General features: G+C 56.8%; 2 long non-coding RNA genes and 1 pseudogene across 2 annotated transcripts; all 3 read left to right on the forward strand.

The window, feature by feature from the left end:
• Positions 1 to 685: 685 nt before the first annotated feature.
• Positions 686 to 6,988, forward strand: LOC114676792 (uncharacterized). The gene is made up of 5 exons (XR_013414848.1): positions 686 to 931; positions 3,969 to 4,028; positions 4,255 to 4,680; positions 5,206 to 5,612; positions 6,045 to 6,988. It is a non-coding gene; the product is annotated as an uncharacterized LOC114676792 (long non-coding RNA).
• Positions 6,989 to 13,156: 6,168 nt separating this feature from the next.
• LOC106997224 (uncharacterized protein FLJ46757-like) lies at positions 13,157 to 14,470 on the forward strand (annotated as a pseudogene).
• Positions 14,471 to 15,959: 1,489 nt separating this feature from the next.
• LOC144339622 (uncharacterized) lies at positions 15,960 to 19,644 on the forward strand. Its single transcript, XR_013414868.1, has 2 exons — positions 15,960 to 16,422; positions 18,811 to 19,644. It is a non-coding gene; the product is annotated as an uncharacterized LOC144339622 (long non-coding RNA).
• Positions 19,645 to 19,930: the final 286 nt, after the last annotated feature.

The following is a 19,930-nucleotide window of genomic DNA, read 5'->3' on the forward strand; positions in this document are numbered from 1 at the left end:
TGCACACATTTTGACCAGGATGGCTACAAAATCCTCCAGACCAAGGTTGTTGGGGTTTGTTTTGTTTTGTTTTTTGAGACAAGGTCTTGCTCTGTCGCCCAGGCTGGAGTGCAATGGCGCAGTCACAGCTCACTGCAACCTCAAATTCCTGGGCTCACGCGATCCTCCCGCCTCAGCCTCCTAAGTAGCTAGAACAGCAGGCTTGCACCACCACACCCAGCTAATTTTTTATTTTTAGTAGAGACGGGTCTCCTATGTCGTTCAGGCTGGTCTCAACCTCTTGGCCTCAAGCAGTCCTTCTACCTTGGCCTTCCAAAGTGCTGGGATTACAGGCGTGAGGCACTGTACCTGAACGTACTGAATTCCTGACTTTTTTTAAATTTGCTAATCTTCTCTGTATCGTTCCAATTTTAGCACATGTATTGTCGAAGCAAGCATGTTCTTAACATGTTTATGCCATGGCCCACCTGGTTATCTGCTGAGCCCTATGGACTTCTTCCCAAATGATGTTGACAAATCCGTAAGATAAAACACATCTGTTTGCAAAGAAAATCAATTAAAATGAAAAAGTTATCGAAATATTAAAGTAATATGTTGGTGCATTTAATAACAAGACAGTGCGTGCACACATAGGCAGGTTAGAGTTAAATTTTATTTCCTGAAGGGCAGCTGCGTGAAGGCCGTTGTGTGGCTGGATAAGAACTCTGCATCATCGGGTGGTCCTTGGTGAGCTCCCTTCATGCCTGATGAACAAGGGCCGTGGCCGAGGACACAAGGAAGCAAGGCCGGCTCCTGAACTGACCAGCTGGTGTGGGAAGGCAGTGTGGGTTTGAGGTGACCAACCAGCCTGGTGCAGGCAGCCACCCGTGAGAAGCCAATCCCACCACGGGGCCACAGCCCAGTGACCACCGAGCGACTCCTGGCGGTGAAGGTGGGTGACATGCGGGATTTTCTAACAGCCTTCCTGGCATGTGGAAGCAGCTGTGTCTCATGTTGCCTGAGGGTCATGGGCACCGTCCACACTGGGGTGGTTCCCTGTCCACGTCCATCGCCCAAAGCAGCACGAAATCCGAGATGGAAGCCGGCAGCCAGGTGGCTTCTCCTCTCCTGCCGAGACACCTGCTGTAGACAGCACTGCCTGTTTCAGGAGCACTGGGGAGGGCTGTTCAGTGATGGGCCCGGGGTGTGCCTTCTCTTCTGAGTCAGTGTCCTCAAACCGCCACGGAGAGGGAAAAGTGGGGAGGGCTGGGGGCTTCTGCCACAATAGGGACAAGAAACCCGCGGCCAAGGACGGCGCTGGTTTGGAAAAACACTGCATGTGACACGCTGGCACAGCCGGGAGCCTGAGTGTGAACTGGATATCGGGCTCCAACAGAAAGACACCGCTGTGAATTTCCTTAGTGCAGCGTCAGCACTGTGGCTTTGTGGGAGAATGTTCCTGTTTGAGTAGAAGTGGGGTGATAACTTCGCTTGAGTCTGTCCGTGTAGAGGCCACGGGGTGCGGGGTTCTCCTGTGTGGACTCATTTGATGCCCTGGGGGGTCTGGGAGGTCAGAACTATTTTCATAGTTCTGACTAAGATGTTAGAACTATCTTATGGCAAGACTAAGATGTTCCTCGAGATTTTTTTTTTTGAGACAGAGTCTCACTCTGTTGCCCAGGCTGGAGTGCAGTGGCGCCATCTCAGCTTACTGCAGGCTCCACCTCCCGGGTTCAAGCCATTCTCCTGCCTCAGCCTCCCAAATAGCTGGGACTACAGGCGCCTGCCACTACGCCCAGCTAATTTTTTGTATTTCCAGTAAAGATGGGGTTTCACCGTGTTAACCAGGATGGTTTCGATCTCCTGACCTCGTGATCTGCCCGCCTCGGCCTCCCAAAGTGCTGGGATTACAGGCGTGAGCCACCGTGCCCGGGCAGATTTTTTGTTTTTTAAGAGACAAGGTCTTGCTCTTTCGCCCAGGCTGGCGTGCAGTGGTGTGATCTCGGCTCACTGCAACCTCCACCTCCTGGGTTCAGGCGATTGTCCTGCCTCAAGCCTGGGATTCCAGGCGCATGCCACCACGCCCGGCCTCTCCATAAAAATTCGATAGAGCAGTTTCCAGGTTATAGGGTAATTGTATATTTAGTTTTACAAGAAACTACCAGATCTTGTACCAAAAGGATTGTACCATTTACACATCCACCCGCAGTGTGCAGGAGGGGTTCTGGGGCCCACACCACAGCTAAACACCCCATCACTCTAGCTTTAGCCTTTTTGATGACGTATCTCATGTGGTTTTAACTTGTATTTCCTCAATGTCTGATGACGTCAAGTACTTTTTCGTGTGCTTATTGGCCATCTGTGTGTCATCTTTTGTGACATGCCTGTTCAGATTGTTTGCCTATTTTTAGTTGCCTTTTCTTTTTATTGACAAATGTGTATTTTATAAATATTTTTCTCTCAGTTTATGAATAACCTATTTATTTTGTAATGATGTCTTTTAATAAGCAGAACTTTTCAATTTTGATGAAGTCCAATATATCCAATTTTCTCTTATGGTTCTTGCTGTGTCCTTTCTTTCTTCTTCTTCTTTTTTTTTTTTTTTTTTTTTTTTTTTGAGACAGAGTCTCGCTCTGTGGCCCAGACTGGAGTGGAGTGCAGTGGTGTGATCTCGGCTCACTGCAACCTCTGCCTCCCAGGTTCAAGGGAGCCTCTTGCCTCCGCCTCCCAAGTAGCTAGGATTACAAGTGTGTGCCACCATGCCCGGCTAATTTTTGTATTTTTAGTAGAGACAGAGTTTCACCATGTTGGCCAGGCTGGTCTTGAATGCCAGACTTCAGGTGATCCGCCCACCTCGGCCTCCCAAAGGGCTAGGATTACAGGCGTAAGCCACCGTGCCCAGCCAGCCATGGCACCTGACCTAATTTTTATATTTTTTGTAGAGTTGAGGTCTTGCCATTTGCCCAGGCTGGTCTTGAACTCCTGGGCTCAAATGATCTGCCCGCCTCAGTCTCCCAAGTAGCTGGGATTACAGGCATGCGCCACCATACCCAGCTAATTTTTGTATTTTTAGTAGTGATGGGATTTCACCATGTTGGCCAGGCTGTTCTCAAACTCCTGACCTCAAATGATCCGCCCACCTCAGCCTCCCAAAGTGCTGGGAATACAGGCATAAGCCACCACGCCCGGTCATCACTGTATTTTTTTGTTTTGTTTTTTATAATGTTTTAAATTGAGACAGGGTCTGGCTCTGTCATGCCCAGGCTGGAATGCAGTGGTACTATCTCAGCTCACTGCAACCTCTGCCTCCCAGGCTCAAGCCATCCTTATACCTAAGCCTCCAGAGTAGCTGGGACCACAGATGAATGCCACTACACCTGCCTAATTTTTTTTTTTTTTTTTTGGTAGAAATGGGGTTTCGCTATGATGCCCAGGCTGGTCTCGAACTCCTGGATCAAGAGATCTGCCCGCCTTGCCTCCCAAAGTGTGGGATTACAGCCATGAGTCACTACACCCAGCCAATTACTGTAATTTTTTTTTTTTTTTTTTTGAGACGGAGTCCTGCTCTGTCACCCAGGCTGGCGTGCGATGATGCTATCTTGGCTCACTGCAACCTCTGCCTCCCGAGCTCAAGCCATTCTTCTGTCTCAGCCTCCCAAGTAGCTGGTACCAGCTAAGCTTGCTGCGGCCCTCCCTGAACTGCTGCTCAACCAAGACCCCACCCCATACCCCCCACACCCAGATGCATCTCTCTAGGCTCAAGGGCCCCGTGATGTCCCTCACGTGGGACAGGCTTCCCAGCTGCTTCTCCTCCCCCAGGGAAGCTCAGGGATGCCTAGGCCTGGAGGGCCGCCTTCTCCAGAGGGCAGTTCAGGATCCAGCCCACAGGTCTGACCCTCGCAATGGGTGGACACGGCCACCTCACATGGTCACTTCCTGGTCCCCATCCTTGTGCTAATTTGCTGCTTCTCCTTCTCTTCTCCTCTCAGGCTTTAAGCCCTTCCCAACCCTGGACCTCAGCACCCCCAGTTCTGCCGCTCTGTGCAGCCGTAAGTTGGGGGCTGAGGGCAAATGCAGCCCTGTGCCAGGGGAGGGGCGTGGTGGGAGGGCTCCTGTCTCCTCCAGCCTCCCCACGCCCCTTCCTCGGTGTGTCCACAGCGGGGCAGGGGGGGTCTGTGCAGGCGCACGCAGTGAGCAAACAAGATAAGGGATGGTGGCCACACTGCAGTCCCCTCAGCGCTAGCTACTGTGATAAAACCCTCTTCTTCTAAGTAGTGTAGCCCTTCCACATGAGTCGGAATGTGTGGGACCCGCCATCCTGGCCGTGCCATCAGAGCAGACCTGGCGCTGGGTGCTGGATCATGCTGCCCCTGTGTCCGGGGCTACTGAAATTCCTGTCTTCTCGGGTTACCATATTTGACACCTGCCTTGGCCGGGTTCTCAGCAAGCCAAGCTGGTGCGGGATCCTGCATGGGGACGTCTCACTGTGGCCAGGTGAGCCAGTGGGGGGCAGGGGCCACCTTCCCGCTGGGCACCACTGAGCACCGCGGGCAGCTCACTGCTGGTGCCCCTGAGAACCCTGCCAAGAGGCCAAAGGAACCCCTGAGCCTGGGGACAGCCTCTCCCAGGGCAGGATGGGAGAGGGATGGAAAAGGCTGAACCCCCAGTTCCTGATGGATGAAGTTCTGCCCTAACCACCAGGTGAAGCTCTGGGGACTGGGAGTCTCAGCGCTGGGTGTGCCTTTGCTGAGCTGATCTCCCCATGGTGGAGCCGGTGGGGAGACGCAGGCTGTGGGAGGCACCCAGCCTCCTCCAACCCGGAGGGCAGGGCCGTCGCAGGGCCCAGGAAACATCTGCCCAGAGTGCCCCACCCTCACCTTCTAGACCACATTCCAGGGCCCCGGATGGAGATTTCTCTGCCCAAAGACCCCCAGCCGGCCTCTGGGGTCTGCATGAGCCTCTCCTGGGTTCCTCCTCCAAGGGCACCACCCCAGGCCCGAGAGGCGGCCAAGGACAGCTATTTGCTGAGGGCTGTAGTGGTGCCGGGAGGGTCCCGGCTGGGAAGAGGAGGCTGCAGGCTGGGGTTGAGGCAAGAGCTCCCGATACCACCTTCCAAAACCCAACTCGGGGCGGCCCGTTTCTGAGTTCTAGCGGGCCTTCCAGGTCTTCGTGGAAATACGGGTGTCCAGTAGGAGGACAGAAAAGATCTCACGAACAGTTTGTTAGCTCATTTAGGACTTTCATGGATTTAGACATAGCCGGTGGTCTGCAGCCATCGGGCCATCAGACAGTGGCACCAACCTCAGCTCCACATGGCCCTGAAGAGCAGCTTGAGAGGCTCTTCCTGGTCCGTAGCTGGGAGAGGTGGAGCCGCGCCCTCCCGGACTCGATCCAGGGGCCTCTCCTCAGTGGGCACGATGCCTGCAGCGAATGCAGGGCACTGTCAGGGAGGCGCTCAATAAACGTCCAGAAGGAGGAGGGACCTGCACACATGGAGTGCCTGCTGTGTGCACACTGATCCCTGCACACATGGAGTGCCTGCTGTGTGCACACTGATCCCTGCACACATGGAGTGCCTGCTGGGTGCAACCCGCTCGTGTGTCATCTCTTATTCCTCAAAACAACCCTGAAAGGTAAGCATTGTGATTCTGAGGCAATTCTCATCCTCACTTTGTTGATAAGAAAACGGGGATGGAGGCCGGGCGCGGTGGCTCAAGCCTGTAATCCCAGCACTTTGGGAGGCCGAGACGGGCGGATCATGAGGTCAGGAGATCGAGACCATCCTGGCTAACACGGTGAAACCCTGTCTCTACTAAAAAATACAAAAAACTAGCCGGGCGAGGTGGCGGGCGCCTGTAATCCCAGCTACTTGGGAGGCTGAGGCAGGAGAATGGCGTAGCTCCCTACCCAGGAGGCGGAGCTTGCAGTGAGCTGAGATCCGGCCACTGCACTCCAGCCTGGGCGACAGAGCATGACTCCGTCTCAAAAAAAAAAAAAAAAAAGAAAAGAAAAGAAAACGGGGATGGATTGAATGAAAGCACTGCCCAGTCCCTCACTGCTCACAGGCAGGGGCTACTCTGGCCCTTGGCTTCCTGTCCCAGGGATGGAGGCGATGCTAGGCACTGTGGCCAGGGTGGGGTGCAGGGCTCGGGATGAAGGCCTCCTGAAAACAGCACAAACGCGACTGTGGCTTCCACGATGACCACTTCCATACTCCAACTGCCTGCCTCAGAAAACCTCCACGATGCAATTAAACATCTATCAATGCAAGGGGCGATGATGTGGAACATAAGTGACTTTGTCTTTGATCACTGGGAGAGCTCATCATTGCCTTTGAGCTTCAGGGGAGTGGCTGCAAACAGCGCGCCAGATACTCCGGACAGAACCACTGATGGAACATTCCAGTGAAGACAAGATGCTGGAAGATCCGGGTTCCCTGAACTCCGCACACAACCAAGCTGTCTAGAAATAGACCCAGCAGCGTGGGTGCGGAAGAGGAGATGCTGGCTGGGCTGTGAGTCATCTCCAGCTCTTGACTGCCAACACTTCTAGAAACAGATATTTTGGGTTCCCTTGGAAAGCAGTTTTAAGGAGTCTGACTTGTGACACTGTTGATCCAGCGAGAATCGAGGACCCAGAGGGAAGGCGAGCCTGGCTTCCCCGTCCGCCAGCGAGGGGAGAGGACTCCCAGCCTCGCTGATGGGACCTGGGTGTGGGGGACAGCCCCACCGCTCTCGGGAACCTTGGGAGCAGGCTGGGTCCCCGTGACAACAAGAGCTGCTGGAAGACCCAGGGCCTTTGGCCGGGGACCTGTCTGCACGGCCACTCCAGGCTCAGGTTTGCTGACTCATCACCGAATTAGAAAAGGAGTTGAAATGGGATGAGAACCTCCCAGGGGCAGGGTTTTGCTTTCTGACCTCTGTGGGGTCACAGTTTATCCAAGACGAAGCAGAGGCCAAGTTACTGGGGATAGGATGGAGACCAGGGAAGAGGTCTCAGGGACATGGGGTTTACTCCCAGGCCCTGTGGTCAGCAGGCCCAGCCTGAAATCAGCCTGTAAACACCCGACCCTCAGCCTATCTCGGCCCTGATGACCCGACAGGACCTGAGGAGACCTACGAGGACTTGGGCAGGTGTCACTCCCGGCTGCTTACGTCGTGTATGGAAGAGAGCAGAGGCCAGTATACTGTGGTTGTGCCTGTGGTCCCAGCTGCTCGGTAGGCTGAGGAGGGAGGATCACCTAAGCCCGGGAGGTCCAGGCTGCAGTGAGCTATAATCACACCTGGGCCACAGAGTGAGATCCTGTCTCAAAAATAAAAAAAAATAAAAAGGAGCAGAAATTGGAGCTTTGGGGCCTTGAAGATGAGCAGCCAAAGCCACCTGGGCCCGAGGCCGGGGTCCCGCGGGGGCGGTGGGTCTGGCTGGGGTCCCGCGGGGCAGTGGGTCTGAGGGCCGGGGTCCCGCGGGGCGGTGGGTCTGGCCGGGGTCCTGGGCTTCTGCTTGGGTCCTTACTGTGTAAACTCCTGCGGTTAGGATGAGTCATTGGTCTGTACCTGCTTTCCAGGCTCCTGTTCTTGTAACAAAAGAGCTTATTCTGTTCAAAGCAGCCTAAAAACAGAGAGACCAGCCGAGAGGAGGTGGTGCCGGGCAGGAACTCCTCCGGAAGATGCTCTCAGGCCCCCGCCAGGACACCCTTTGCCTTGGAGCGGGCAGCATCACCGTGTCGGCGGGAACCACAACCTGCCAGCCCCTGCCAACCTGGACACCGAGGCCAGCAGGCCTGGGACCGCCAAAGGAGGCCTGGACACACGCACCTTTGGGATCCATGCCTGCTCCCCCTTTAGGCACGTTAGTGTGAGGTTCTAGAAGCCCATTTCTCAGCCTCCGAGCTGCCTCTCTGAAATGACATTTTCCCATGTCCCTGACTGCAGCCTTCTCTCGCCCCAGAGCTCGCCGCTGAAGACAGCTCACCATGGACAAGGGTTTATCCAACAACCAGAGCTTGGGGCTGTGGTAACTCAGTGCCAGGTGGGGACAGGGTCCCTGCTGGTCACCAGGAGCCTGTGCCAGGAAAACTGGGACACTCCTGCGTCACTGCTGGCCCGGGTGGGACCACCTCTGTTCCCCACTGGCAATGTCCAAGCCCGGCCAGGGCATGGTGGGCTCCTCTGCTCTCAGCGCCCAGGCTGCCCTGGCCCCGGTGTCAGTTACGCAGCCACTGCATCCTCCCTCTGTCCCAGTCATGTCTACCCAGGTTGCACCCATGCGTCAGCCCCCTACCCTCCTACAGTCCCCAGACAACACGGCTCCCTTCCTTCCACGTGTGGCCACTCTCCTACTTCTGGCACCACTACCTCCTCTAGCAGCCCCGCAGCCCCTCCCCTCCCTTCTCCTATTGCTGGGGGCAGGGAAGCTCCAGGGGCATCCCCAGCACCCAGCGAGGAGCCCGGCAGACAGTCACTGTTCAGAGAACAGCAGACACATGCATCATTAAAGCAAGAATAGAAAAACAAAGTCTGTTTTACAAACTAGTGGTGTTCTTAAAAATTGAGGGGCCAGGCGTGGTGGCTCACATGTCCGCTGCGGGTGGGACAGAGGTGCCTTCTCTGGGGTGCCCTTCTCCTTTCTTTCCTTTTTCTCTCCCCCAGCTCCAGTGAGCTCCAGCTCAACCACATCTGGAGGGAAGGCCTGGGCTTCCTCCTAACTTACAAGAAGCCCCTCTGAGCTGGGCACGGGGGCTCACGCCTGTGATCCCAGCTACTCGGAAGCTGAGGCAGGAGGATCACTTGGCAACACAGCAAGACCCCATCTCTTTTTTTTTTTTTTTTTTTTTTTTTGTGAGACGGAGTCTTGCTCTGTCGCCCAGGCTGGAGTGCAGTGGTGCGATCTCGGCTCACTGCAAGCTCCGCCTCCCGGGTTCACTCCATTCTCCTGCCTCAGCCTCCCGAGTAGCTGGGACTACAGGCGCCCGCTACCACGCCCGGCTAATTTTTTGTATGGTTAGTGGAGATGGGGTTTCACCATGTTAGCCAGGATGGTCTCAATCACCTGACCTCATATTCCACCTACATCGGCCTCCCAAAGTGCTGCGATTACAGGCGTGAGCCACCGTGCCTGGCGCAAGACCCCATCTCTTAAAAAAAAAAATTATTATGTTTTTTTGCCATCAAGCGTTTTCTGTAGATTTTTGGAAGAAAATTTTTCTCCTGTTGAGGTCATTGCTTTGTTGAATTTTACTGAGTATCAGCTATGAACCAGCTGAGACAGGCACACGTCTTTTCTCCTTTAACTGGTGAGAGTGGTAAAAGGTGCATTATCTGGGTACCTTTTGTAATGTTTACTAAACCTGAGTTCCCGGGACAAAATCCATTGCTTGATGAATTTTGCTGTTATTTTCTTTGCTGTTTTTAAAAATATTTTTCTTTTTTTTTTTTTTTTTGAGACAGAGTCTTGCTCTGTCGCCCAGGCTGGAGTGCAGTGGCGCGATCTCCGCTCACTGCAAGCTCCGACCCCCTGGGTTCACGCCATTCTCCTGCTTCAGCCTCCCGAGTAGCTGGGACTACAGGCGCCCGCCACCTCGCCCGGCTAGTTTTTTTGTATTTTTTAGTAGAGACGGGGTTTCACCGTGTTAGCCAGGATGGTCTCAATCTCCTGGCCTCGTGATCCGCCCGCCTCGGCCTCCCAAAGTGCTGGGATTAGACGCTTGAGCCACCGCGCCCGGCCTAAAAATATTTTTCTAATAATAAAGATTGACCAGTAATTATCCTTTCCGGTAATGTCCTCGTTTGTTTGGTGTTGAGGCTACATTATCTCGTAAAATGTGTTGGTCACTTCTTTTCAAAAAGAGAGGCCAGGCGGCTGGGCACAGTGGCTCACGCCTGTAATCCCAGCACTTTGGGAGGCTGAGGCGGGCGAATCACGAGGTCAGGAGATCGAGACCATCCTGGCTAACACAGTGAAACCCCGTCTCTACTAAAAACTACAAAAAGCCGGGCATGGTGGTGGGCACCTGTAGTCCCAGCTGCTTGGGAGGCTGAGGCAGGAGAATGGCATGAACTCGGCAGGTGGAGCTTGCAGCGAGCCGAGATCGCACCACTGCACTCCAGCCTGGGCAACAGAGCGAGACTCCGTCTCAAAAAAAAAAAAAAAAAAAAAGGAGGCAATTAGGTTAAAAATAGGTCATAAATCGCAAATTGTATCTTAAATATATGATCTTTGTGTCACAAATACCTTAATTTAAAAAAAATTTATTGAGAAGCCAGAATATAAAAACAAATTTTATAAGTTAAAATAAGGCTATTTGCGTGGACCCCACCCAACCTGCCTGTGTTTTTATAAGCAGCAATAAGGACACAGACACACGGGAGGACAGCCCTGCGAGGACACAGGGAGGAGGCGCTGGGTGGCCGCCCAGGGGAGAGGGCGCCTCAGGAACCAGCCCCACCGCACCCTGGCCTCAGGCCCCAGCCTCCGGGACTGCGGGAGAATCTGTGTGGGTTGCTGAAGCCCCAGCCTGAGGTCCTTTGTCACAGCCATCAGAGCAAACTCACACAGGGGTCTGAAGAATGGAGCCACTTGTTCTCTCTGCCGCTGCCCCCCTGCCCCGCCCACCTTTCCCCTGCAGCCACAGCCCCCTCATCGGTCTACACATGGGTGCACCCCCGCACGACCTTGGCACTGGCTACTCCTGTCGCCGACTCCACTCTGCCCCAAATATCCACTTGGCTCCCAGCTTTGCCTCTCATCTTTGCCCAAAGGAGCCCTCCCCTGACCACACACTCGCCCTCCTCACGGCCGATCCTTCACCTTGCTCTGTTTTCTCCACTGCACTCACTGGGGGCTTTGTGTAGTCTTCCTGCTTCCTTCCTTCCTCCAAAACAGGCTGAGCCCGGCTGTTGGGGACCCTTGCCTGAGGCGAGAGGCAAGAGTAGGACATTATGGGCCAGGTACGGTGGCTCACACCTCACACGCATTCACCTTGAACAAACCTCATCAAGGTTTGCCCTGCATCTCAATGGAAGGGCAGCCCACGGCTGACTGACAGGTTGGAAGGGTGCCCGAAAGACAGCCCTCCTGCCCCAGCCAGCCCAACTCCAGGCAGTTTGTGCTCCAGGGCTCACCTGCGGCTCCCTCCCTCTCCACAGAGCGCTGTGATCACCCCACACAGGCCCCAGCAACTCCGACCTAAACCCCAAAGCCAGAACACGGTGTCATCATCCACCCAACCTGACCCAGGCTGAGAGAGCCGGAGCAGAAACTCAGGATGTGGAGGTGCGGGGAGCGGAGGCTGGATTCAATTAAGCCTCGTTTCAGTTGGGAGAAAAGTGAACTTCATCTGGGCTGGCCTGGAAGCCGTTTCCTTGGAAACCGCAGGGCTGAGAAACAGCCTGGCCAGTGAAAACACAGCTCCTGGCGGGCAGCCTGGGACAGCCATGGGTGTGCAGACCTCGGCCTGTGTGAGCAGCGGAGAGAAAGGACAGGTGGCAGGCTGTGGCTTCTCCGTGTCCAGGGGACCCGAACGGCTCAGAGCCTTTGGGCAAGAGCAGGACATTATGGGCCAGGCGCAGTGGCTCACACCTGTAATCCCAGCACTTTGGGAGGCCAAGGCGGGAGGATCATGAGGTCAGGAGTTCGAAACCAGCCTGGCCAACATGGTGAAACCCTGTCTCTACTAAAAATACAAAAATTAGCTGGGCATGGTGGTGCGTGCCTGTAATCCCAGCTACTCAGGAGGCTGAGGCAGGAGAATCGCTTGAACCCAGGAGGCAGAGGTTGCAGTGAGCCGAGATCGCGCCACTACACTCCAGCCTAGGCGACAGAGTGAGACTCTGTCTCAAAAAAAAAAAAAGAAAAGGACACTGTTGTCTGTCCAAGGGAGGGACAGACCCCAGGGCAGGTGGCACAAAGCAGGAGGCGCCCAAGGGCTTCCGGGGGCAGTGTGAAGACCTGGTGCTCAGACTCAAAACCTGCACTCAGGCTAGCTCCAAGTCGGCCAGCCCAGGAGCTGCCCAGGCACACCCTAGGGGAGGGGACGGGACTGCCTGCTGCCTGCGCCCTTCACTTCCCCAGGGAATGGGACCTGTGTCCCACACCCTAGGGACAGGGCCACTGGTCCTAGGACAGACCAGGCAGCAGACAGGCCACGGCACCATAAGCCCTATACTCATTCCTTGTTACCCACCTGCCTCTGGCCAGGCCCCACACTTGGGGCCTGAGGGCGTCACGGGGGCTCAGGGGGGACCATGTGAGACATAGCTTCAGCTGAGGATGAGGACGAACATGGAAGCCTGACTGTAAGGCAGGGCAGAGGGCAGGGGTCTGGGCCTCGCTGGGTCACCTGGGATGTAGGTCAAGGCAAGGAGGGAGGACCCGGAACGCCCCTCCCCTGCCCCTGCCTTGCTCGCCAATGCCCTGGCCATGGGGATCAGGTACTGTGGCACCAGGGTGGATGGTCTGGGCGTCCAGGGAATCTGGAGCCACTTTTGGAATGTGCCAGCTCCTGCCACATACCAACGTTTTCAAATCCTCTCACTCTCTGCCAAACCGCCCAGAGCAGAGTTTTCCAGGGACAGGAGAGGCAAGGGGCTGCCCACTGCGCTGCCCCTGGTTCAAGCTCTGAGAGGGGTGCAGGACTTGGGGGCTGTGGGGGCGGGTTCTGGGTGCATCACGGAGTGCGCCCTATTGTGCCCACCCGAGCGTGGGGCCTGACCTGACCAGGTGAGCCCTTCTCCGAGGAAGCTGATGAGAGAGAATTTCTCCTGCTGGCACTGAAGCAGCAAAGTGTGGGGGTGGGGAAGCCTCAGGGAAGAGGGCTGTGGGTACCTCCAGGATCTGAGGGAACCCCAGGAAGAGCCCATGAGAGAAACGGGAGGCCTACAGCCAAGAGGGCATCCTCTAGAAGACATGGAAGAAAAAAGAATGCACTCTCCCAACAGCCAGGGAGTGTGGGAGAGGCCCAGCCTCCAGTGCCTGGCAGCCCCAGCACCTGCTTCAGCCTGGGAACCCTGGGCGGGCCCAGCCATACCTCTCAAACCCTCAACTACGGCTGGGCGCTGACCTGCAGTGGTGGTGAAATCACCAAGCTCAAGGTAATTTGTTGCACAGCACGGATACTTAACACAGGAGGGACTGGATAAACATTTAGGCAGGAAAAGAAAGAAGAACAAAGGAGGGAGGGAGGAGCCACCAGGAAGGAAGGAGGGTGACTGCAGAGACCGGCCCTGGGCAGCGGTACCAGGGGCGCAGGGAGCCTGGCCCGCCCGGCCTGTTGTCACTGGAATTCATGCCATGCAGCCTTCTATGTCAAAGGGAAACGAGGTCGGGAGGACCGAGGGGTCCACAGCACTTCGCACCCACGGGGCCAGGCTGGCACACCCCAACGCTGCAACCCTGGGAAGAGTCACACGTGCCCTCCCGGGACCCACGTGACTGTCGAGGGAGCCTGGTGTGGGGCAGACACATCTCTCAGGGGTGACGCCCCTGCAGATGGAGTTTCCCCATCTGTGCCGCCCTTGTGAGGCCTGGAAAAGGCTGCAGGGCCAGGCGGCACCGGGCAAGCTGAGTGCCAGGCAGTTGTTGCAACATGCTGGGAAAATCTGAAACCCTGGGGACGGACGAGCTGCACCCCTGGGAAAGAGGACAGCGGGAGGCCGGTTATCAACGTCCTCCTGTGCCTCAGTTTCCAGAAATAAGTCAGACTCAGTGCCCCAGGGAGGCCCCATGTGGCCTCTGGAGAGCGCAGGACCTGCCCTTTGTGCAGGTGAGGAAACCAAACCCCAGAGCAGTGAGGGACTGGCCTGGAGACCCTGGCTCAGCCCCAGGTGCCTTCCCTCTGCCCATCTCAGACAGGGGCACAGCCAGCACCGCCTCACCCCACACGCCTCCAGATTGGCCCTCAGGGGCCTTGGGCACACTCCTCTCTCTCTCCTCCTCAAGCCCCCACCCTTCCCCTTCGCACCATGACCCAGGGGCTGCTAGCAGCTGGGCGAGACTCCAAGACTTGAAGCTGCTTTTCCAAGCTGCCTCTCTTTCCAGGGGGCGGCAGGCGGCTGCTCACTCAGGGACGCCGGCACCAACAGGACGGGGCCCATGTGCTGGTCTGACTTTCCTCCCAGGCTCTGCCTTCACCCAATGGCCCTGTGGGGCAGCTGGGGCTCCCGGCTGCCCTCCCCTGCCCACAGCCGAGAGGCTTCTTCCCAGGGTTCTATTTTCCCCACAGTCAGAACTGAGGTGCTTGGAGGCTCCAGGAGAGGGACAGGGTGGAACGAGTGGCCTGGAGCCCCCCAGGGCAGACCCCAACGAGAAGGGTCAGAAGTGCCCTCTGAGGCCTGGGCAGCTGGGCAGAGCCCGCAAGCCTGAGACCCCGTGGGAAGGAAGTGCCCCCACCCCATGGTGAGGAAGAGGCTGGTACAGGCTCCTATGTGGCCCCCTCTGCCCCCTCCCCACCTCTGGTCAGGCTTGAGATGAGCCCTGAGTGGACACAGGGGCCACAGTGGGGTCTCAGGGGTGAGGGCTAAGGAGGCTGAGCCTCCAAGGACCCCAGGGTGCCTGTCCCTACTGCACACCCACCAGGGCACAGGGTAGGGACAGTGCCAGGAGGGCCACAGCTGCAGGGTCCATCCCAGGCCGTGGCACACAGGTAGAGGTGGGTGCCAGCCTTCGCGAAGCACCTGCAGAGGCTCCACTCAGGGAGAGAACAAGGCCCTCGCCCAAAGGGATCCTGGGTCACACGGGGCAGCAAGAAGGGGTCGAGCCAGAGGCCTGGAGGAAGGGTTGGACAGGCCCTGGGTGGCACAGTCTCCCCGAAGCCCATTCCAGGGCCATGGGCACCCCCCAGAGGCAGCCAGTGGGACTGCAGCCATGCAGGTCCTAGAGGCAGGTGACAGGGGAGGTGACACAAGAGGGCAAAGGAGCAGCAACATCCCTGGGGGAGGCACAGAGAGGGCCAGGCTGCCCTCTGTGGACTGTGGAACCCAATGGCCAATCCTCCCCACAGGAGGGGGCCAGGGCTCCACGCAGTGAGAACCCACAGGTGATGCCACACGGGGGAGAGGCCACGACGGGGAGCGGTCACATAGGGGAGATGCCACATGGGGGAGAGGCCGCGCGTTGGGGAGACGGCCCCTACCGGAAGACTCCGAGGCAGTCTGCGGCAGCTCCTTCCGGCTGAATCCGGTTCAGGAAATAAAACCAGCCCTGTGTGCAGCTAAGAGATGCCTGGAGGGATGATCTCCGAGCGGCTCACCTCGGTCCGGCCGTTCTCTTCACATAAGTGATGCCTGGAGGGATGATCTCCGAGCGGCTCACCTCGGTGCTGGCTGTTCTCTTCACAGTAGAAGAGTCCATTTGGGGAAAAGGTTCCCATCAGAGATGGAGATGTTCCCTTTCAGACTCCAGGCTGTGGCTGTGGGGCTGGCTCCTTACCGTGCGGGCTGGGGGCTGGGCACATGGATGTCCACTCCTGGGCCCGCTTCTGGTAGACCGCAGCACCACACACACTGCAAACCAGGCCTCTTCATCCACCACCACCGTCCAGGCCTCAACAGTCACCGCATGGGGTCTCGTGCCCTTCAGGGGAACTTCTGGGCTAATGAGGGGGACAGTCCCCATTACCCATCTATCTTTATCAGGCAGTATACACAACCGTGAAAGTTCTGGGAGACATGGGTCCATGTTCCAGTCCCAGGGCTGCTCCAGAACTGTCCCCAAACCCACCCTTGATCCTACGGCCAGACAGTGGGTCCAAAATTGCCTGGCCAGGTCACACTCCTGCGTGAACTGCCCCACAGCACCCAGGGCGCCGCCTGACTTGCCGTCCACCCCTCAGCACCTCCCCTCACCCCGGCTGCAGCTGCAGGGCCCACCCTCACGGGGGCTGCTCCCTGCTTACCTCCCTCGCCCGTGCAATGCCGCCACTTCCCGCAGGGCCTACCGGGAGAAGTTACAGGTCACGATCATATTTGAGCATGAGCAGCTCATGCAGAGAACATTCTGGCTGAGGGAGAGGTCTTGTGGCTCAAGGCTGTTTCTTGGCTCTGCTCAGCCATGCCAGGCAGGAAAATGGGCACCTCTGGAGACCCAGGCTGGCCGACAGCCTGCCGGGAAGAGCCTTTGGCATGTAAGCCACGGTGGGCTGGCAGGACCACAGCTGGGGTCTCCATCTACCGGTACCAAGGCAAGGAAGAAAAGCAGGGGGCCACCTGGAGACGGCCCCTCTAAGTAACTCCAGAGCTGCTGCTCAGTCCCCAGAATGTCACCTCCGAGCAGAGCCTGTGACAACTGTCAACTGTGAAGCTGCAACGTGGGTTGCTACTGAAGCTCTGAAGTCAGCAAGGACACAGCATGTTTGCTCTAGACCGTTTAGCTGCTGGAGGAAGCTGTACATGCACACACTCGTCTCACCACCCTGCAAGTCCACGGGCCCCTCCCCGGAGTCACCTCCAGGTAAAGGGCGCCCTGCGTGGGGACTTGCTCTGTGGGGCGCTGAGATGCTCTAAGATGAACTGTGCTACGGTGCATAGCCGCCCGATCGTGCACCCACAACAGGGAACTGAACGCTGCATGAATTACATCTTGAAGTTGTTCTTTAAAAAGGCTTAGGTTCCCTGGAAGACCCTCGCCCGCACCCAGCGTGGAGCGTTGTGGCTCACGTGGCCACACCTCTCGGGATGGCTTCGGGTCTCCGTGATGGGTGAGTTAAGAAGTTTCTTTTTTCCTCCTTGTGGGCTTCGAATGGGGAGGTGGGGTGCTGCCTCTTGCCAGGTCCTGCCTCTGAGCTTGGAAGAGGAGCATCCGGGAGACCCTCGCTCACCAGGCACCTGTGAGCTCCCTCAGGCTCCCTCGGGAGCCTCAGATGGGGCCAACAAGGGCAGAGCTGTGCTGTGGGGGAGGGGCACCGCAGCGGCCCAGGCTGGGTGAGGAGTGGATGTCCTGGTGTCAGAGCCACACAGGAACCAGGGTGTGAAAGCAGGTGACCAGGCAAGAGGGTTCCTGCAAGGGCGGCAGAGCCAAGGGTGAGGAGGGCACCCACGTGGGACGGGGCGCAGCACCCACGCCCGGCCTCGGTTCTGCGTGAAATGAGTATCGGGGGTCATGGAAGCTGAGTTCCTTCGGGAAGGAGGTTCAAACACAGAAGGGAAACCCTAGAATACACCCCGGTGTCTCACAGCTGGAGGCACCGCCCCTCCCAGAGCTCAACTCCTAACACGAGTGGGGCAGGCACGGGCAGCAGATAAGACAGTGAGCGGCCAACGCTGCGGCCGGTCCCAGTGCCCAGCTTCGGGCAGAGCACCTCGATGCTCCCGACGGTGTTTCCAGGACGAGGCTGGTTTGAATCGGTGGACTGAGGAAAGCAGGGGGCCCTCAGTGGAGGGGGCCTCGTCCAGTCTGCCTGGCCAAGGCCTTAAAAGACTGGGGTCCCCTCCCCTGAGGACCTTCCGGGGTCTCCAGCCAGCCGCCTGCCCTGCAGAATTCCCAACTGCCAGTCCCAGTCGCGTGAGCCGACTCCTCACAATAAACAGGGCACTCTCCACCCACCGCCACCACACACGCGCGCCTGCTACGGACAGGACTGTGTCCCCCCACACGCACATGTTGAAGCCCTAACGCCCAGTGTGACTGGAGATGTCGCCTCTCGGGAGGTCATTAGGGTTAAATGACGTCCTTGTAAGAGAGGTCAGGACGGCTGGGCCCAGCGGCTCACATCTGTAATCCCAGCACTTTGGGAGGCCGAGGTGGGCGGATCATGATGTCAAGAGTTCGAGACCAGCCTGACCAACACAGTGAAACCCTACCTCTACTAAAAATCCAAAAATTAGCCAGGTGTGGTGGCACACGCCTGTAATCCCAGGTACTCCGGAGCTGAGGCAGGAGAATCGCTTGAACCTGGGAGGCGGAGGTTGCAGTGAGCTGAGATCATGGCACTGCACTCCAGCCTGGGCGACAGAGCAAGACTTTTTCTCCAAAAAAAAAAAAAAAACAAAGAGAGGTCAGGACACCGTGAGAAGGTGGCCATTGATTAAGGTAAGCCAAGGAGGGGGCCCAGGAAAAAGCAACCCTGCTGACATGCCCTCAGAATCCTCCAGAACGGAAACTCACCTTCCCAGGCCTAAGCTGCACAGTCCCCAGTATTTTGTGCCAGCAGCTGGAGCGCACAGACACCCCATTCACTGTTCTGTGTTTCCTGGAGACCTGAGTCTAGACAGATGGAGGGTGGCTGGTGGGTGGGCTGGAGGGACAGGTAGAGAACAGGCACGCGCTGTGCACACAGTGCCCCAGCTCTGCCAGCTGCCTATGAACAAGGAGATCTGACTAGCAAGGGCCCAGCCAGATCGACTTCTAACCACCACCCTCCCCTCACAGGAGCCAGAGCTCTTCAGACACATGAAAGAATCTGAGGCCGGGCGCGGTGGCTCAAGCCTGTAATCCCAGCACTTTGGGAGGCCGAGGCGGGTGGATCACGAGGTCAGGAGATCGAGACTATCCTGGCTAACATGGTGAAACCCCGTCTCTACTAAAAATACAAAAAACTAGCCGGGCGTGGTGGCGGGCGCCTGTAGTCTCAGCTACTTGGGAGGCTGAGGCGGGAGAATGGCGTGAACCCGGGAGGCGGAGCTTGCAGTGAGCCGAGATCACGCCACTGCACTCCAGCCTGGGAGACACAGCGAGACTCCGTCTCAAAAAAAAAAAAAAAAAAAAAAAAAAGAAAGAATCTGAACAAGGGCCCTGGGGCTGTAAAGGACTTCACCGAGACAACTAAGCACTGAGGGTTCGAGGGTTGGACCCAGTGAGGGATCCACACTAATTCTCTGATTTTTTTCTGGTTTGAGACAGGGTCTTGATGTTGCCCAGGCTGGACTCAAAAATTCGCGGACCCAAGCAATCCTCCCACCTTGGCCTCCAGGGTAGCTGGGACTGTAGGCACGTGCCACCACACCCAGCTCTAGTTCGCCATGTGACGGCTGTGCTGTGGTTACGGGACTGTCTCTGTAGGAGGAAATGCACCCCAAAGTATCCAGGGTGCTGGGGCGCTAAGTCAGGACATGCTCTCAAAAGGCTCGGGGGAGAAATGCTCTCTGTATCTGCCACGTTGCTGTAAGGTTGAGAGATTGTTTTTCCAGGAAAAAGCAACATCGTCCTCATCCCAGCCTGTGCTGTTACCCCCACTCCACACAGGTGAGTGGAACCACAGGTGTTTCCTGTCCTGGTCACAAACTCAGAGTGGCTGGGCCTAGTGTCCTGAGAAGTCACCTCCTGGGGTGCCATCAGCCTCACCATAGCAGAACACCCAGACAGGAGCCCGTCCCCGAGGCTCAACTCAACACATGCAGCCACTGTGGAAAAGTCTGGAAAGTAGTTGTTCAAGTGACTAGAGACGGGTAGCACAAGACCCAGCCGTACCACTCCTAGGCGTCTGCCCCAGATGAATGAAAGCATCCGTCCCCTGAAAACTCGTCCTCATGCAGCAGCGTGACTCAAGACGGCCAAAGGCGGAAACACCCCAAATGTCCATCAGTGGACAAACGGGCAGACGCAATGCGCTCCGTCTGTACCACGGGATGCCACTCAGCCATAAGAAGTAAGGAATCCACGGTGTGGATGAGCCCTGGAACCACGCTGCTGTGTGAAAACAGCCAGATGCAAAAGGCCACGTGCCGTGTGATCCCACAACATGACACGGCCGGAACAGACACGGCCCACAACCTGAGGCCGGGAGGATCCGTGCGGGTGGCGGGGAGACGGACGAGTGATGGCTGAGGTATATACCCAGTTTCTTTTGGGCTGAAAATGGTCTAAAGTTGACTGTGGTGATGGCTGTACAATTCTGAATATGCTAAAAACTCAAATTATACACTTCAATTGGGCAAACTGTATTCTATGTGAATTACCTCAGTGATTCTCTCCTGGGCACAGGCGTTTCTCCCACCTTGGCCTCCTGAGTAGCTGGAACTAC

The sequence above is a fragment of the Macaca mulatta genome, chromosome 3, assembly GCF_049350105.2.
Source record: "Macaca mulatta isolate MMU2019108-1 chromosome 3, T2T-MMU8v2.0, whole genome shotgun sequence".
NCBI lineage: Eukaryota > Metazoa > Chordata > Mammalia > Primates > Cercopithecidae > Macaca > Macaca mulatta.